General features: G+C 30.1%; 1 long non-coding RNA gene across 1 annotated transcript; it reads left to right on the top strand.

Annotated features, from left to right (window-relative positions):
* Nucleotides 1-1,892: 1,892 nt before the first annotated feature.
* LOC112765700 (uncharacterized) lies at nucleotides 1,893-3,798 on the top strand. Its single transcript, XR_003183876.3, has 4 exons — nucleotides 1,893-2,168; nucleotides 2,654-2,753; nucleotides 3,187-3,269; nucleotides 3,391-3,798. It is a non-coding gene; the product is annotated as an uncharacterized lncRNA (long non-coding RNA).
* The last annotated feature ends 11,393 nt before the right edge of the window (nucleotides 3,799-15,191 follow it).

Here is a 15,191-nt window from a genome sequence, read left to right as displayed (position 1 = left end):
GAATTATTTTTTTTATTTGTATAATTATGCTAACTTAATAGTTAATATATACCTAATTATGTGTTTCAAAAACTAATTATTTCAATTTAAAAAACTATAAAATCTCAAACAAACGTCAAAAGTAAAAAATATAGTCATGGTGATCAATTTTACAAGTTTATGATCATTAGTTTGGCATAAATTGAAATAGAATAATCAAGCAAATATAAAATAAATATGAAGTGTAATCGTATTGCCTCTATAAAGATATTTTAAAAAATTAATTTTGATTTTGATAATATAGGACAAAAAAAATTAAAATACCAATAATATCATACTATCACAAAAAATGGGATATTATGCTGTATATATTTAGATTAGGAATTCAATCTTAAACTGAGACAAAATACATGAAGAACAAACCTGTTTTCTACAACTTTTTTGAATAAATCAACTGATATTCTAGATCATTTAATATTTTAAGGACAAGTGTAAAAATGCAATCAAAGAATACTTCAAAATTCTAAAGTACAATAAATCCAACCCATATGTTAAATATAACAATTAACAGACAATAAATAATTGAAATTTTTGGTATAATAAACCTTCCTCCTAAAAGTTCCTATCAGTGGCACCAAAATTAAGATCTATTCTACAAGTATTGTCATGACGACTGGTGACCAATTTATTGGTTCTACAACAACCACCTCTAGTTCTCTTATGGAGAGCCATGGTATGCATAGAAGAATCAAGGTCACCACCAACATTAGTACAACATTTAAAGTGTGAGAATTATAAGGTTACCGTCGACTAAGATTTAATAGAACAAATAGAAATCTTAGCAACAACAAATTTACCATACACAAAAATTATTACCCACCACACCAATTTATATATTCATCTATTATCTTAAACCCTGTATATGACAATCTTATCATCACTTAATGCAACAAACTGTGGGGTCAATTCTGGCATGTGAAAAAAAAACATGACATTTAAGATGTCTTAAAAGTGTCGAGAACTTGATACAATAAAATTTCAATTCACCCTTAAATGATATAGAACTTTTAACACCATATTTTTCATTTGAACTGTCATCTTGCAAGCATTTTCACCAAGCAACTAATCATATTCCAACCCATATTTTGTAGCATAGAAAAATATCAAGTATCAATTGGCATGCTTAAGATAAAAGAAATTGCAATTCAAAAGTAAAGTCGCTAAGACTCAGTGAGCTCATGGAAGTAAAATACACTTAAATCTGTTTATCATTGCCCTTTTAATACTCCTAGACTCTTAGTTGTGGATAGTTGATTATAAATCTGAGAGTCAAAATCCCATCCTAAATCAACAATAAGCTCCTCATCAGCTCTCTTATTAATTGGAGTTTCATTCTTGGTCCTCATCACAGATTCAATAAGTGATAACTAACAAAATTTTCTAAAAAATGTAAAAAAATATTATCAAATAAAATTAAAATCGTAATTTTAAATTTATTAGATTAGATTATATTATCACTCCAAAATTCACAGACTAATTAATCCTAATAATAACCCAAACCAAACATATAATTAACCATGGCTTTGCAAAATAAGAATGTGAGATAGATTATTTGATAAAAAGGCACAAATAATTAACTGTAGTGGAATTCATTTATATCTATCAAGTTGTTGAATTACAGTTGCCAACTTGCCATTATGATCATGCATGCTAAATCTATCTATTAATATATAATAAGCAACTAGTGCATGCTTATTTGCTTGAGAAGTGTACATGTCCCTTACATGACAAGTGTATAGCTTATTTAATTGCCAGATGACAGCATGAGAGGTCGACAAATAGAAGAGCAAGATAAATGGATAAAAAGGTCTTTGCAATGTAGATAATTCCAAACTATTCGAAGCATTCAAAATATTACACAGTAGATCTTCATTCTCTTTAAATAGGTTTTCCCACACTCTTACCAGGTTACCATTTGATAAAAGAAACCTTTACTTTACCACTTTTTGGTCATCAAAAGCTTCTTTGTACCTGAAAAAATGGAAGAACAATATGATTTAGTAATTGACGTGAATCCCAGAAAGCTACAATAACATTTCAAAGTGTATGTTGTTAGAATATGAAAAGTTCCAAGCAAGTACAATGAGAGAGAGATCGGTTCGATTGAAATGATTCTACGAGATATTAAGGTATCATTAAATACAATGGCTTATTTATTCTCAATGTATTTGTTTATTTACTTTTAGTGGTGTGATTGAAAAATCTATAATCATACCATACTCAATTTGAAAATGGTTTGCATTATTGAAACATGGTGGCAGAATACATTGCACTATTCCAAGGGGGTTAGTAAAAAAAATGGAGTAGTATTTTTGTTGAGTTTCAAATGTATATAATGACTAATTTCATAGTCTTCGACAACAAGACGAAGGAGAAAAATAGTATGAGTAGGATGTGTTGACATTTTCTCAAAGAATTCAGGTGAATCATGTCCAGAATCCTAGCTTCTCTCTTGATGCTTTCTGACTTAAGTCCTTTGTAGATCTACTAACAACTGATAAAATAGAAAATTTTGAGATGTTTGGTGAGTCTTCTTTATTCTTTATGCATTTATTGCATGTCACAGTAGAGTGACAACTTTACAAATATCTCATACAAGATTTCTTATTTGTAGACCTCATTGGCGAGATTGTTGGTAAGAAAGATCTTAGAAATCTGATTACTAGCAAAGGGAGGAAGGTCAAGCGGCTGGTCGTCATTCTTCAAGACCTTGAGTATGTATTATGCAAATCTCGATAACATTTCATACAGAAAAGTCATTTTTGGGTCATTTTCGTGGTGACAAACTCTTTGCCTTTGTTATTTTATACTTAGGAACAATAGGATGAATTGTATTTTGTTTGGTAAGTTGGTTGACCATCTTCTACCTCATTTTGAAGATGGTAGACATGAACCATTTATTGTGGTCCTATAATATTTCAAAGCAACTAGATGGAATGAGAAAATATCTGTTCAAAGCAACTTTGAAATCTCCAAAGTTCATGTTAATCCAAAAATAACAGAAGTTATCAACTTTAAAAGCAAGTTAAAGGGTTTGATTAACCATATTTTTTTGGTGAACATTTCTATAACTGATGTTTTCCTACATTCACCATTATGTTTAAGTATTTTGATGAATTGTTTAATGTGGTATCTAATTTTTATTAGGGTTTGCCTGGCTACAACAACTCGGTCGATATTTTGGGGTTGTGATTAATCTTACGAGCGATACTGATACTTATCTTATTGTGGTTAGTTAATTACATAGTTGATAATAGTCTTTTAGGTAGCATATGATGAAAATTAAGTGTTGTATTTGATAATCTCTAATGTTGAGTTTTTTTTTTTTTTTTTTTTTTTTGTATTATCTAGAGGATTCTATTGAAGAGACTGCTTCCAACCTCAATTCAAAACACTTGCTAAAAGAACTTCCAGTGGTGTAAAGACTGCTAACACCAATGTGAACAATAAGGAAGAGCAGAATTTCACTAATAAGCTCAGCTGCAAGGGGTTGAAAAAGTTGAAATTTCATCTTAATAATTGTGATAATTAATATGCTAAACCAAGATTAGTATCAATAGTTACTCTACCTTTTGTTAGGTTATTTATCATAAGATTTCTAGAGTGAATATTGGATTTCAAACTATATTAGTAATTAGTGATGGGCAGAGTATCCAAATATATATTTTAAAACTTATTTTGTGAACTATGTTATGTTATATGGTAATGAAATTTTAGTAAAATATGGTCATATTATTTGTTATACTATTAAATTGATCTGACACATGATATTATTTCCACTTTGATTATTGTGAATTAAGATAATCACAATTATTCAAATTTTACAAAAAAAAATTATATAATCAAGCACATCACAAGAATTACAAGAATAAAGTATGATACAATTCACAATAAATAAATTTTTTTAACTTAGAGAACTGTGTCTTATATGCAGAGGCTTTAACTTAGAAAAACAATAATGTTTAAGTACCCTCCTCCTTTATCCGGATTTGGGACCGACTATGTACTGCAAGCGTAAAAGATGATTGAATCACGTCTTAGGTGGTTTGGACATGTGAGAAGAAGACCGATAGAATATTCAGTCAGGAGAGTGGATGAGATGGAAGATGGACAAGGGGCGAAAGGCAGAGGAAGACCTAAGAAGACCATCCATGAGGTGGTCAAACGAGATCTACATGTAAACGGTCTCTCTGTAAACATGATACATGACCGAGCACAATGGCGTCATTTGATTCATATAGCCGACCTCACTTAGTGGAACAAGGCTTTGTTGTTGTTGTATTTAAAATTTGTAATATGATGACTTTAATTATATTTAAAACTTAACATGTTTTTTTAGTATTTTGTATTTTATTTTCATAAGATAAATTATATTTTAGATAGAAGGAATTTAATTTGAGGTGTAGAACATGGCGGATGCAAGTCTTTAAAATACCTGTAAGTTTGCATTTAGATCGATAAAAATATCCACAAGTAATTAGGGGTAATGGGCCGGGTAGATAATTAATATTTGGACCAGATGTGTATATTAAAACATCCGTCTCGTTTATCTCATGATATCATTTCTAAATTTTATTTTATTTTTTATATTTATTTAAATAATCCCACAATTCGAATCAAATATACATTATGTCAAATATAAAATTCGTTTATTAGTAAAAAAAATTATAAAATATTATTTTAGTTTTTAACGTTTGAAATAAGTTTTAATTTAGTTTTTAATATTTAAAATATTTTATTTTTGTCCCAGAAATTTTAAACTGGTTCAATATCCTTCCATCATTACATTTGATACAAATAGTTAATAGAATAACTAACGTAGAAGTAACAACGTTATTATTAAATCATATCTTTTTCTGTGTGTTAGAAAAACATAACCAAAATTTTTTATAATATATTTTCTTGTCAATTTCCTTTTTGTAATGTTACATAGATTACTTTTTTTTATCAATAATAGGCTTATTATTATAATTATTTTTTAGTGAGAGTACATAAAGATTACATAGTATATAAGGTATAATAACTCAACAAATATTTTCTAAAGGAATTTTTCATTCTCTTTAATAATGAGAAGAACTCATTTCTCTCTCTCGTAATCCCTTTTGGTTCATCAAACCATCAACATCACAGCTTGATGTTACCTAGATTAGTTTTTTTTATCAATAATAAGCTTATCATTGTAATTATTTTTTAGTGAGAGTACATAAAGAGTACATGGTATATACGATGTAATAACTCAACAAATATTTTTTAAAGGGGATTTTTCATTCTTTTCAACAATGAGAAAAACTCACTTTATCCAAAAAAAATAATTACAATGATAAAACTATTATTAATAAAAAAATAATCTAAGTAACATTTTTTTATTCACAACTTCTGAGTTTTAATTGAATAAAAAAAATTTGTCACGCTGATTATACAACTCTGATTTTAGTATTGTACAATTGAATCAAACAAAAAAAATATTTGAATCAAAAATTAAAAAAAACCTAAAAGAATGCGTCATCCGCAGCTCCATTTCTTTTCTTCACCTTCTTTAGGCTCGCTGTGTAGGGATCTGGTTCTTAGCGTGCCTGTTTTCGTAGTTTCCGCGCTTCTCTTTGCGCTCCTCCTTTGTCTCGAGACGAATGTGATACAGCTCCTCTTCGACTTTAGACTTTTGTTACTTCAATTCTAAGAAGAACCAAGCGGTCCACTGTCGTGCCGTCCAGAGCAGTGTAGAGAAATGTTTCCTATACACACTCTGATGGGCATTAACGCATTCCTTTTCTAACAATTTCAAAAGCCCAGTCCGTTAGTAGATGTTAGTATTTCTTGGAGTTTGCCAGAAAATGCCTCCGGTACTTGCATCCTTGAACGCATGTTGCGCGGTTTTTCACACAATGTGGACAGCGAGTCATGCTTCTTGACGAAGGTAAATCTTTTCGAGAATCTTTTCGAGAATGAAGGTAAAGAGGAGAGAGAAGATAGCTGCTTACAAAATTTGTTATCTAGATTATTTTTTTTTATTTTGAGGGAGAAAAATGAAATCAGAAGGAATTAAGAGAGGGAGAAAAATGAGTTCTTCTCATTGTCGAAGAGAATAAAAAATCTCTTTTAAAAAATATTTGTTGAATTATTACATCTTATATACTATGTACTCTTTATGTACTCTCACTATAAAATAAATTACAATGATAAGTCTATTATTCATAAAAAAAAATCTATGTAACATGTAAAAAAAAATCAAATCCTGTTGATCAATTATTAACACTCTAGACTCAGAAAATTTTTTATATTAGTAATTATTAATGAATCAATTTTACTTATGTATCAAAATTAAACGTTATTAATTCTTTAATATGTTAATTGTTTATTTTAAATTTAATTATAAGATAATATTAAATATATTTAAAAATTTTTGAGAATGAAATAAGAAATTCAAAATCTTTTAAAGTTGAAGTAGGGCATTTAAAACGCTAGATACTAAATTAGAATTTAGTCTAAATGTTAGAAATCAAAATAATATTTTATTTTTTAAAAAATCATTTTATTATTTTTTGTCATATTTTTTAATTTCTTGAAAAGTTATTTATTATTCATATTTTTTTTTAATTTTTTTTCGGTAATATATATAAAATATCAAATATCAATGATAATTTCTTCCTATCGAAATTTCTTGTGTCTGATTGGGTTGTATATACTGAAAATCTAAAAGAGGTTCCATTGGATGGCTTTATTTCCTATTTAGAGATACAATATTTTCATTCTAATTACAATAGCTCATTATGACTATCTTGCTTAAAGTTTGTACATTCTAATTGACACTTATAGATCGAAAGAAAGTCCTCAAACATTTTAGTATAGAAAGGAGGAACGCATCTCATATGTTTCGATAATTATAGTTATCGAGAAAATACGTGTATTGTAATATAAAAAGAAACCACATTGGAGGGTTGGAATTATTGATGAAGGGAGTTACTTCAAATAGTAATTACTCGATGCTGCCACAAAATCAGAATTCAGTAAGGATTCCTATGTTTCATAATATGAGTAATTTTTCAAAAAACTAGTGCAATCTTAAATGGTTAACCTTATAGGAAGATATTCTAATTTCAAGTAGGCTCTTAACACATATCTATACGAAAGTATGAACTTTTAAACCAAAATAGCAAAACATCAAAGACACAATAAGAGATGCTTTTTGGATATATGCAATCAAGTATACACACATAAAGATTTTAACATATAGCTTCACCATTATTGAGAATTTCTCTCTCTAACAATGATTCAAATATAATCAAATTTTAGAAACACTTCGTAACATTAATTACTCAGTGCTGCTACAAAATCAGAATTCATTAAGGATTTCCTATGTTTCATAATATGAGTAATTTTTCAAAAATCGATATCCAATGAATGAATGAATAAAGTCAAGTGTAATTTTCAGGTTCAATAAAAATATTTATTAAGAAAGTCTTAAATCTAAGAAGGATGACAATAGGATTACCCTATTTAAGAAATTGAGCCTCAATGATATCCAATTATGAGACTGTATGATCTATGGATCACCATATTCGTTAATATTTAATGTTAATATTATAGTATAGATAAAATTGAAGAACATGTCATGTTCAGGTGTCATGTCAAATCAAATTTCCAATTTGCTATATTAGATCTTAATTAGATTAGATAAAGTGCCATGATATTAGTGTTAATAAAGGAGGTTCACAGGTCACATGATTAAGGAGATGTGTATCTATGTAGATTATATATATTAAAAACTTAAGAGGTTGCATGGGATGATTTTATCCCATGTTTTGAGATTTTTCTTAAAAGTAGTAATTATGCAGCAATGCCATCAAAATGTTAGTAGTCAAAGAGATCCCATGTTTCATCCTAAGAGTAATGATTCAATGTCAGAAGCACTTTGCATAAAGAGTATACATTCTAATTGACACATATAAAAAGGAATAAATTCATGTAACCTTTCAGAATAAAGTAGAGCAACACATCTCATGTTTTTTAATAAATATGGTTCTCGATGAAACATATATACAATAAACCATTAAAAAGATTTCAGTGGAGAGGTGGACTTTCTGATAAAGGAATTTACTTCAAAACAGTAATTATTCGGTGTTGCAATGAAATCAAAATTCATTAAGTATTTCCTATTTAACATAATAAGAGAAATTCTTTATTTGTGTTACACTTTGGATGAAGAGGGTCAAGTTTAATTTTTAGGTTCAGATAAAATACCAAAAATCTAATCACATTGACAATATATAAGGTGAGCATAACACGTTATTGAAGAAATTATATAGTGTGGAACGCCAATCCAAGCACCATTGGAATGGTGTACTACCTAGCAGAAGAAATTTCTTCAAAGTAGCAATTATTCAATGCTTAATAAAATCTGAATTAGTCAATGATGGCATACATATCATATTAATCAGTATAAGTCAGATTTGAAATAGAATTCATAATGAGTGATCAGTCTATGTATGGCTCGATGCTGCAAAAGGTGATATGCAAGGAGTTTGTTGGATGAGAGACACAATGTATGACTTTTTAGAGACCTGTTAAAAGTACAATTTCAGAAGTTTAAAATAAACAAAAATCAATCTAACTCTATAATCCATTCGGTGATGCGTGCAAATGGTATATAGTATCTAATAAATAATTTAAGAAAGCTTTGGTTGGATGGCACAATCAAATCCAATTCGTTCAATCTATGTTTGAAACATACATCTGCCTTATTTTTCAAATAGGTAGAGCATTATATGAAAAATAAATTTTTGTTAGAATAGTTAAATATGAATAAGATAGTCATGTTTCTATCAAAAGATCTCTAGCTAATACTCTCTCATGAATAGTTCATTGAATATATATGTATTGCATATACACCAAATAGAAAATGACCATCCATAAGCATTATCACTATGTTGGGAGTCTCAAATAAGCCTGATATGAAATTGGTATGGTAGACTTTGTTAACCTAGAAGGGAGATAAATACTAAAATGGGTAGATAAAAGAAGATACAGTAATCAAGGTTAGCAATTTGGTGCCAAACCAGGGTAATATTTTTTTCGTTGTTGGTCCCAAGTGGTGAAATATAAAAGATGAGAACAAATGCCATTGGAAGTAGTATAGTTAATAAAGTGGATAAGTTGACAACAAATTGGTAGAGATGTTTAAGTCACTGTGCTGTTCTTATAGGCTGTGTACTTTTTTGTCCTTACATGGGGTATATATTATACATGGTAAAAAGTGTATCATCGATTTTAACTATGTATAAAAGACCTACATAATTAAAATAACATATATTTACTTTATCAAATATCTGCAGTGTAATTCTATACAGGACGTAGGAATAAAAACACTTTTATTTCTATGCAAAAAGTTTATCTAGGCAAATACAGTAAATGACAAAAAATAGATACATTTTATATACATTGGGAGCTGTGCTGGAAGGCACTCAAATCTGGCTCCTTTTTTCATGTATAATCTTATGTGCAAAAGACAACCCAAGTCAGATTGATTAAAATAGAAACACTACAATGGCGATTCAAAAGAATTATATCTAAAAAACCAAGGACCGTGGACCCAATACATTGGTCATACTCCACAATCTATTGCTCATTAAATAGAGTACTTCACAACCTATTGCTCATTAAGTCACCCCATTCTATTATGAATCTAAATATTTCCTTTCCCTGAAGAATCAATACTAAAACCACATCACAAACTATAGACACCAGCCAAGCACCAAATAACCAACCAGATTATAATACCATAACAACCAGAATTTTAACATGTGTGTCTACAATGGAAGGGACAACAACAAAGAAAATTCAGTTACCTTACCTTGGTCAGGATCTCCTATTGAAGATATTTGCCAAGAGTGATCCAAAGACAGTGGGGAGATATAGATGTTTAAATAAGAGGTGGAACGGTAGGCTTTCCAGTCCGATGTTTCTCAAACAGAACTGGTTCGAGACCAAGGACAAAAATAGGAATGTTATTATTGGAGTTGGCTACCCAGCTATGGAAAAAAATTCCATATGGTTTACAAGAACCAATGTTGATTGTCCTCAACAAATTCCATTAAATCTCCCTGTTTTTGATAAATCAGTTCGGGTGATATTCCATTATTGGTTCTTGCCACGATGTCCTCTGTGTACGTTTTTCTTAGGATGGATTGGATTCCAACCTCCTTATTTGGAATCTATTGATTCGACAGTTTCATACTGTCTCTGACGAGGCAACGCAACATTATTGTCATGCAGTCTCTCTTTACGTGTTTGGTTTCTTAAACGATTCAATGGAGTACCAAATCGTTCATGTATACAAGAAACACTATTCAGACTCCAACATGTCATGGAGTCTCTATAACTCATCTGACAATGATTGGTCTCATTCTGGTGTTGCGTAAACGGCGATTCAGAAGTTGGGCCCTAATTCAATTGTGGTCAATGAATTTGCATTTTGGATTGGCTGGGATGGTCCTAACTTTACTAACCTACAATTATAGCAATGTTTTCATTGCAGCAAAGGTTTGTTTTATCAAAATGAAGTCCCAGATGAAGCAAAGTTTACAGATCATTCACTCACACACCTTTACAATGGTCTTGGATTTATATCAACTGAAAAGATTGGATATAAACAATCTGTGTTAGTGTGGTCTATTAAGCATGACTCTCAGAACAAGTTATGGTGGGAAAGAAAGGTTAGAGTTATATGACTAAGTGTTCCTTACAATCCTAATCTTTTTCTTGAGAACATCATTTTGGTCATGAAATGTAGGACTAGATTCACTAATGATGCTGAAAGAACAGATCTTTTGTAGTCAAAACTTAGGTAGCATTTGGAAGAGAGACAAAGAATGAGAGACTGACACTGAGAGACAGAGACTGAAATAAGTCTCAATATTGTGTTTGATGTAAAATAGGAGACAGAAATTGAAATAAGAATGAAGATCTAATTTAATTTGCACAAAGGGTAAAGTTAGAATTAATTAATTAAAAGGGGGTATTTTAGTTATAAAATATTATTAAAGTTTCCGTCTCTATCTCTAAAAATTTCAATCCCATGTGTCCCCACTTTTGGAGGTACTAAAATACTGAATTTTTGGAAACAGAGACTGAAATTTTAGTATCAATCTTTGGACCAACAAACATAATATTGAGTTTCAGTCTTCCAATCTCTGTCCCAATACCTCAAAATAAACGCTACCTTAGGTATCACTTTGTAAGGATGGAGCACTTGATGCACAGAACTTGGGAGGAGAAAGTGTCTGTTAAGTTAGTTACTCTTCATGCAGAAAGTCTATATATAGTCTGATATTTTGAATTGGATAGAGTGGTAAATACTCTATCAATGATGTTGCTATCAATGTATGTCATGTTGTTGGTTTATGGTTGAGTTTTGTTTATCATGGTTTATTTTAGGTGTTTAGAGTCATTATGGGTTAGTTTTCAAAATAGAAAGCTTGACGTTTGTCCCCATTGTATGCAACATGTCTTTAGGTATTTTATGTTGTGTTATTTTCTACCTAATTTTATGGGTCATCCAAACTCCTATAAGTTTATTAAAGCTAAGTTAAGGAATATTTATGTTACTCTAATTTTTTTTTTTTAAAATTCAGCATGTATGAAAATGATGCATAAGGTGAATTTACCTATTTCAAAGATTAAAAGGTAATATGGAATCAATGACTATTGGTGCGGATTTTGAGAATATCCACAACTGAACCGGCAAGTGTATCGGGCCGTCCAAGTAATACTTCAGGTGAGTGAGGGTCGATCCCACGAGGACTGAGAAACTGAGTGACAATAGTCAACTGATTGACTTACTCAACTGATTGACTTAGTCAGGTGAATAGAAGAGTTGGTTTTGTGGTTTTTAAAAGCATTAAATAGTAAATCAGGAGAAAAGAAAGCAAATAATGAGTTTGGTGTAGAAATCAATGGGAGAAATAGTTAAGGTATCGGAGATGTTTATTTTTCTGGATAAAGGTTTCTTACCAACTATTTTAATTATGCAAGATTCATTTTATGGCAAACTGTAATTGACTAAACCCTAATCTCTTAGTGATGTAGTCTTCTCTAATCTTCATTAACCGCCAATCTCTTGGTCACTTAATTCCGATTAGAGGGTAAAGTTCAAATCTAGTTTATGGCCACAAAAATTCTAATTACCCAAAGATAAACAGATTATATGTCACGTATCAAATTAGTTCAAGTAATTAGCAATTTAGGAGGAATTTACTTTCAAACTGTGTCCAGGTGAGAGACCTCTCCCGAGAGTTACAAGAACGCATCTAGAATAAGGGTCATGCTCTCATTCCACCCAGATTTATAAAATTAAGAATGAAAGTAATCCTTGAAATTGAATCAGTACATTAATTAAAATAGAAAAGTAATAGTCTTAATCTATAGAAATAAATAGAGCTCCTAACCTTAACCAAAGAGGTTTAGTGGCTCATGACTTACAGAGAAAACAAGGGTTCTGAAAAGTGCGGAAGGGAGAAGATTTCGAAGTCCCCCTAAAGGGTGAATCTTTTCCCTTTTATATCTAACCTAATTTGATTTGAAAATAAAATAAAATATTAAATCCTAAAACTAAAAGATATTGTTTGTAAATAAAAATTACAAAAATAAAATAAAAGATAACTAATAAAGGCTAAATCCAACTAGATATGCTCCAAGAGTGGGCCTTCAACTCGGATTGTCTGGCGCTAAATGCCAATTGAGCGTTTAGCGTCCAAAGAGGGCAGAGGCGTTCCTGACTTGTGGGCTTGCTGGCTTGGCGTTTAGCGCCCAAGAGGGGGCAGCTCCACATCTTTTTCTTTTTATTCCAAACTCTGCCAAATTGCTACGAATTTCACCTGAAATTATAAAAACACTAAAACAACTCAAAGTAGCATCCAAAGAGAATTTTTGCACTAAAATATGATAAAACTTAATAAATTCTAACTAAAATCAACTAGAAAATAAGTAGAAAAAATGTACAAGATGCTCATGCATCAACTATTAACTCGGATACTATACAATTCAGTAAAAAAAAAATTGATATAGAAGATGCAGCAGTTGGACATAGAAAGAATTCAGTTATAGGTTTTCATAAAGTTGTGTGTTTTCAAAAATATAAGTTGAAGAAATAAGGATATATAATAGATTTATACATATTGTCCCTCTATTATATAATGTTATAAGATACTGATTAACACAATATTCAACCCTTGGGGAAGAATTGCTACTTTTCATTATTAATTATAAAAAAATATTCATTTAATATAAAAAAATTCTAATACTTAACAAAAGAAACATCTAATTATATTTTAGCAAAAATAATTAAATATCTAAAAAATATAAAAAAATATATGAAAAAAAGAAACATTCAATTATATTTTTGTAAAAATAATTAAATATCTATAAAATTTAAAAAAATATGAAATTCTTAAAGAAATAGATACATTTACATTTGCAATACAAAAAAATTCGAAAAATATATAAAAGAACATCCATTTAGTATGAAAAAGAAACATTCTGATACTTAGCAGAAGAAACATCCATATATATTAACTCGTAGAGATTTTGGATTCACCCAAAGGTATTTGGCTGGTTTTTGGCTAATACCCTTTTGGTTCCCTAGCATTGCTCCTCATAGTAATTAACAATGTATTTATTATACTTTGATTCCGGACACCTAATACCATAGGGTTCTAGTTGAAGGATATTGGGTATGATTTAAATACTTGTAGAATTAATGATTAGTCAATAAGGAATCCGTTAACTCTCGGTAAAGAGTTTGAACTCTATGATTATAATGGCTGAGATGAATAAAACCTTAGCCAAGGGGATTGAATGAATGAAGAAATGAGTTTCTTAGGTCATTCACAGTTCATTATAATAATGGTAACAAGTTAGAGTTTGACAATTAAACCATATTCTAAGGGTTAACCAAGAGTTGGAAAGATGGAAGGAATTATACTTTGTTCTTTTGAGTTTCTTAGTAAAAATATATTACTTTATACTATCGAGTCGTTGAGGAGTGTTGCTAGACGCCAACCTTGATTAGTAAATTTAGTATGACTAATTTACTACTCGCTTAGTATTGAACCTATGGGGTCACACACTAACGAGTGTTCTAACCTTTGCTATAGAATGATTTAATTATTATTTTGATTTGATCAAATAAATAATTATATTAATTCAAAATAGAATATTATTACATTCTTTGCTAGCACCAAGAATATAATAATAGTATGATAATTGAGAATATTAAATGAGACTTGAGAATAATTAGTTATTCTATTTCTAAAATTGCATTCTAAATTTGGATGAGATTCTAACTGATTCTGTTTCAAATTGAGTTATGATACGATACATAAATTTGAAGGATTCAGATTTAGAATTTTAAGATATGATTTAAATTTGAATTGAGAATCAAATTTAAAATCAGTAACAAATCTCATACTATATATATGTATGCCAAGAGTAGAGGAATGTGACGGAGATAAGAATAAAACACAAGGGTTTTATTCCTTTACCTTTACGCACATAAATGTATCTGAGCCTAATTCTTGGAGAAGAATTTTATGGTGTGCAAAGAATTGCAAGAGGTTTCTCAATTTAGATCAGATGTCCATTGGTCAAGGAGTTGACAGCAAAGGTTGGTATCGGTGTGGATACGCATAGAGTCTTCGTACAATTGAAGAATAAAGTTTTTACTAAAGCGTCTAAAGGTATTTAGATTTGATCTATATATTATTGGAATAAATTTTAAACACAAAAATAGATCTTTAGGGAGTAAATGCCCAAAATGGTCCCTGAATTTCAAATCGGTATTCAATTTAATCCTTGATTTTTTTAAATGACCAACTAAATCCCTTAAATTCAGAAACGTGCGTCTCCGTTAGTTCCTCGCAGAAGTGCCGTCAAAACATTGCTGATGTGGAACGTTAACTGCCATGTGGGCATTCTAGCTGTATGCTGATGTGTGCCAAGGTTGAATTTGATTCAAATTGGTATCTGTAATTGCCTAATATTACCCAAATTAGTCCATTTCAATTATAAAACCCTAATTGTCTTCCCTTCTTCAAACTGTATGCTACGTTCTTCTGTTCTTCGACTTTTCTTCTCTTCTTCGACTCTCCTTCTCTTCTTCA

This window comes from Arachis hypogaea, chromosome 17 (assembly GCF_003086295.3).
Source record: "Arachis hypogaea cultivar Tifrunner chromosome 17, arahy.Tifrunner.gnm2.J5K5, whole genome shotgun sequence".
In the NCBI taxonomy this organism is placed as follows: domain Eukaryota; kingdom Viridiplantae; phylum Streptophyta; class Magnoliopsida; order Fabales; family Fabaceae; genus Arachis; species Arachis hypogaea.
The sequence above is the reverse complement of the archived record's forward strand: the minus strand, read 5'-3'. Positions and strand labels throughout refer to the sequence as shown.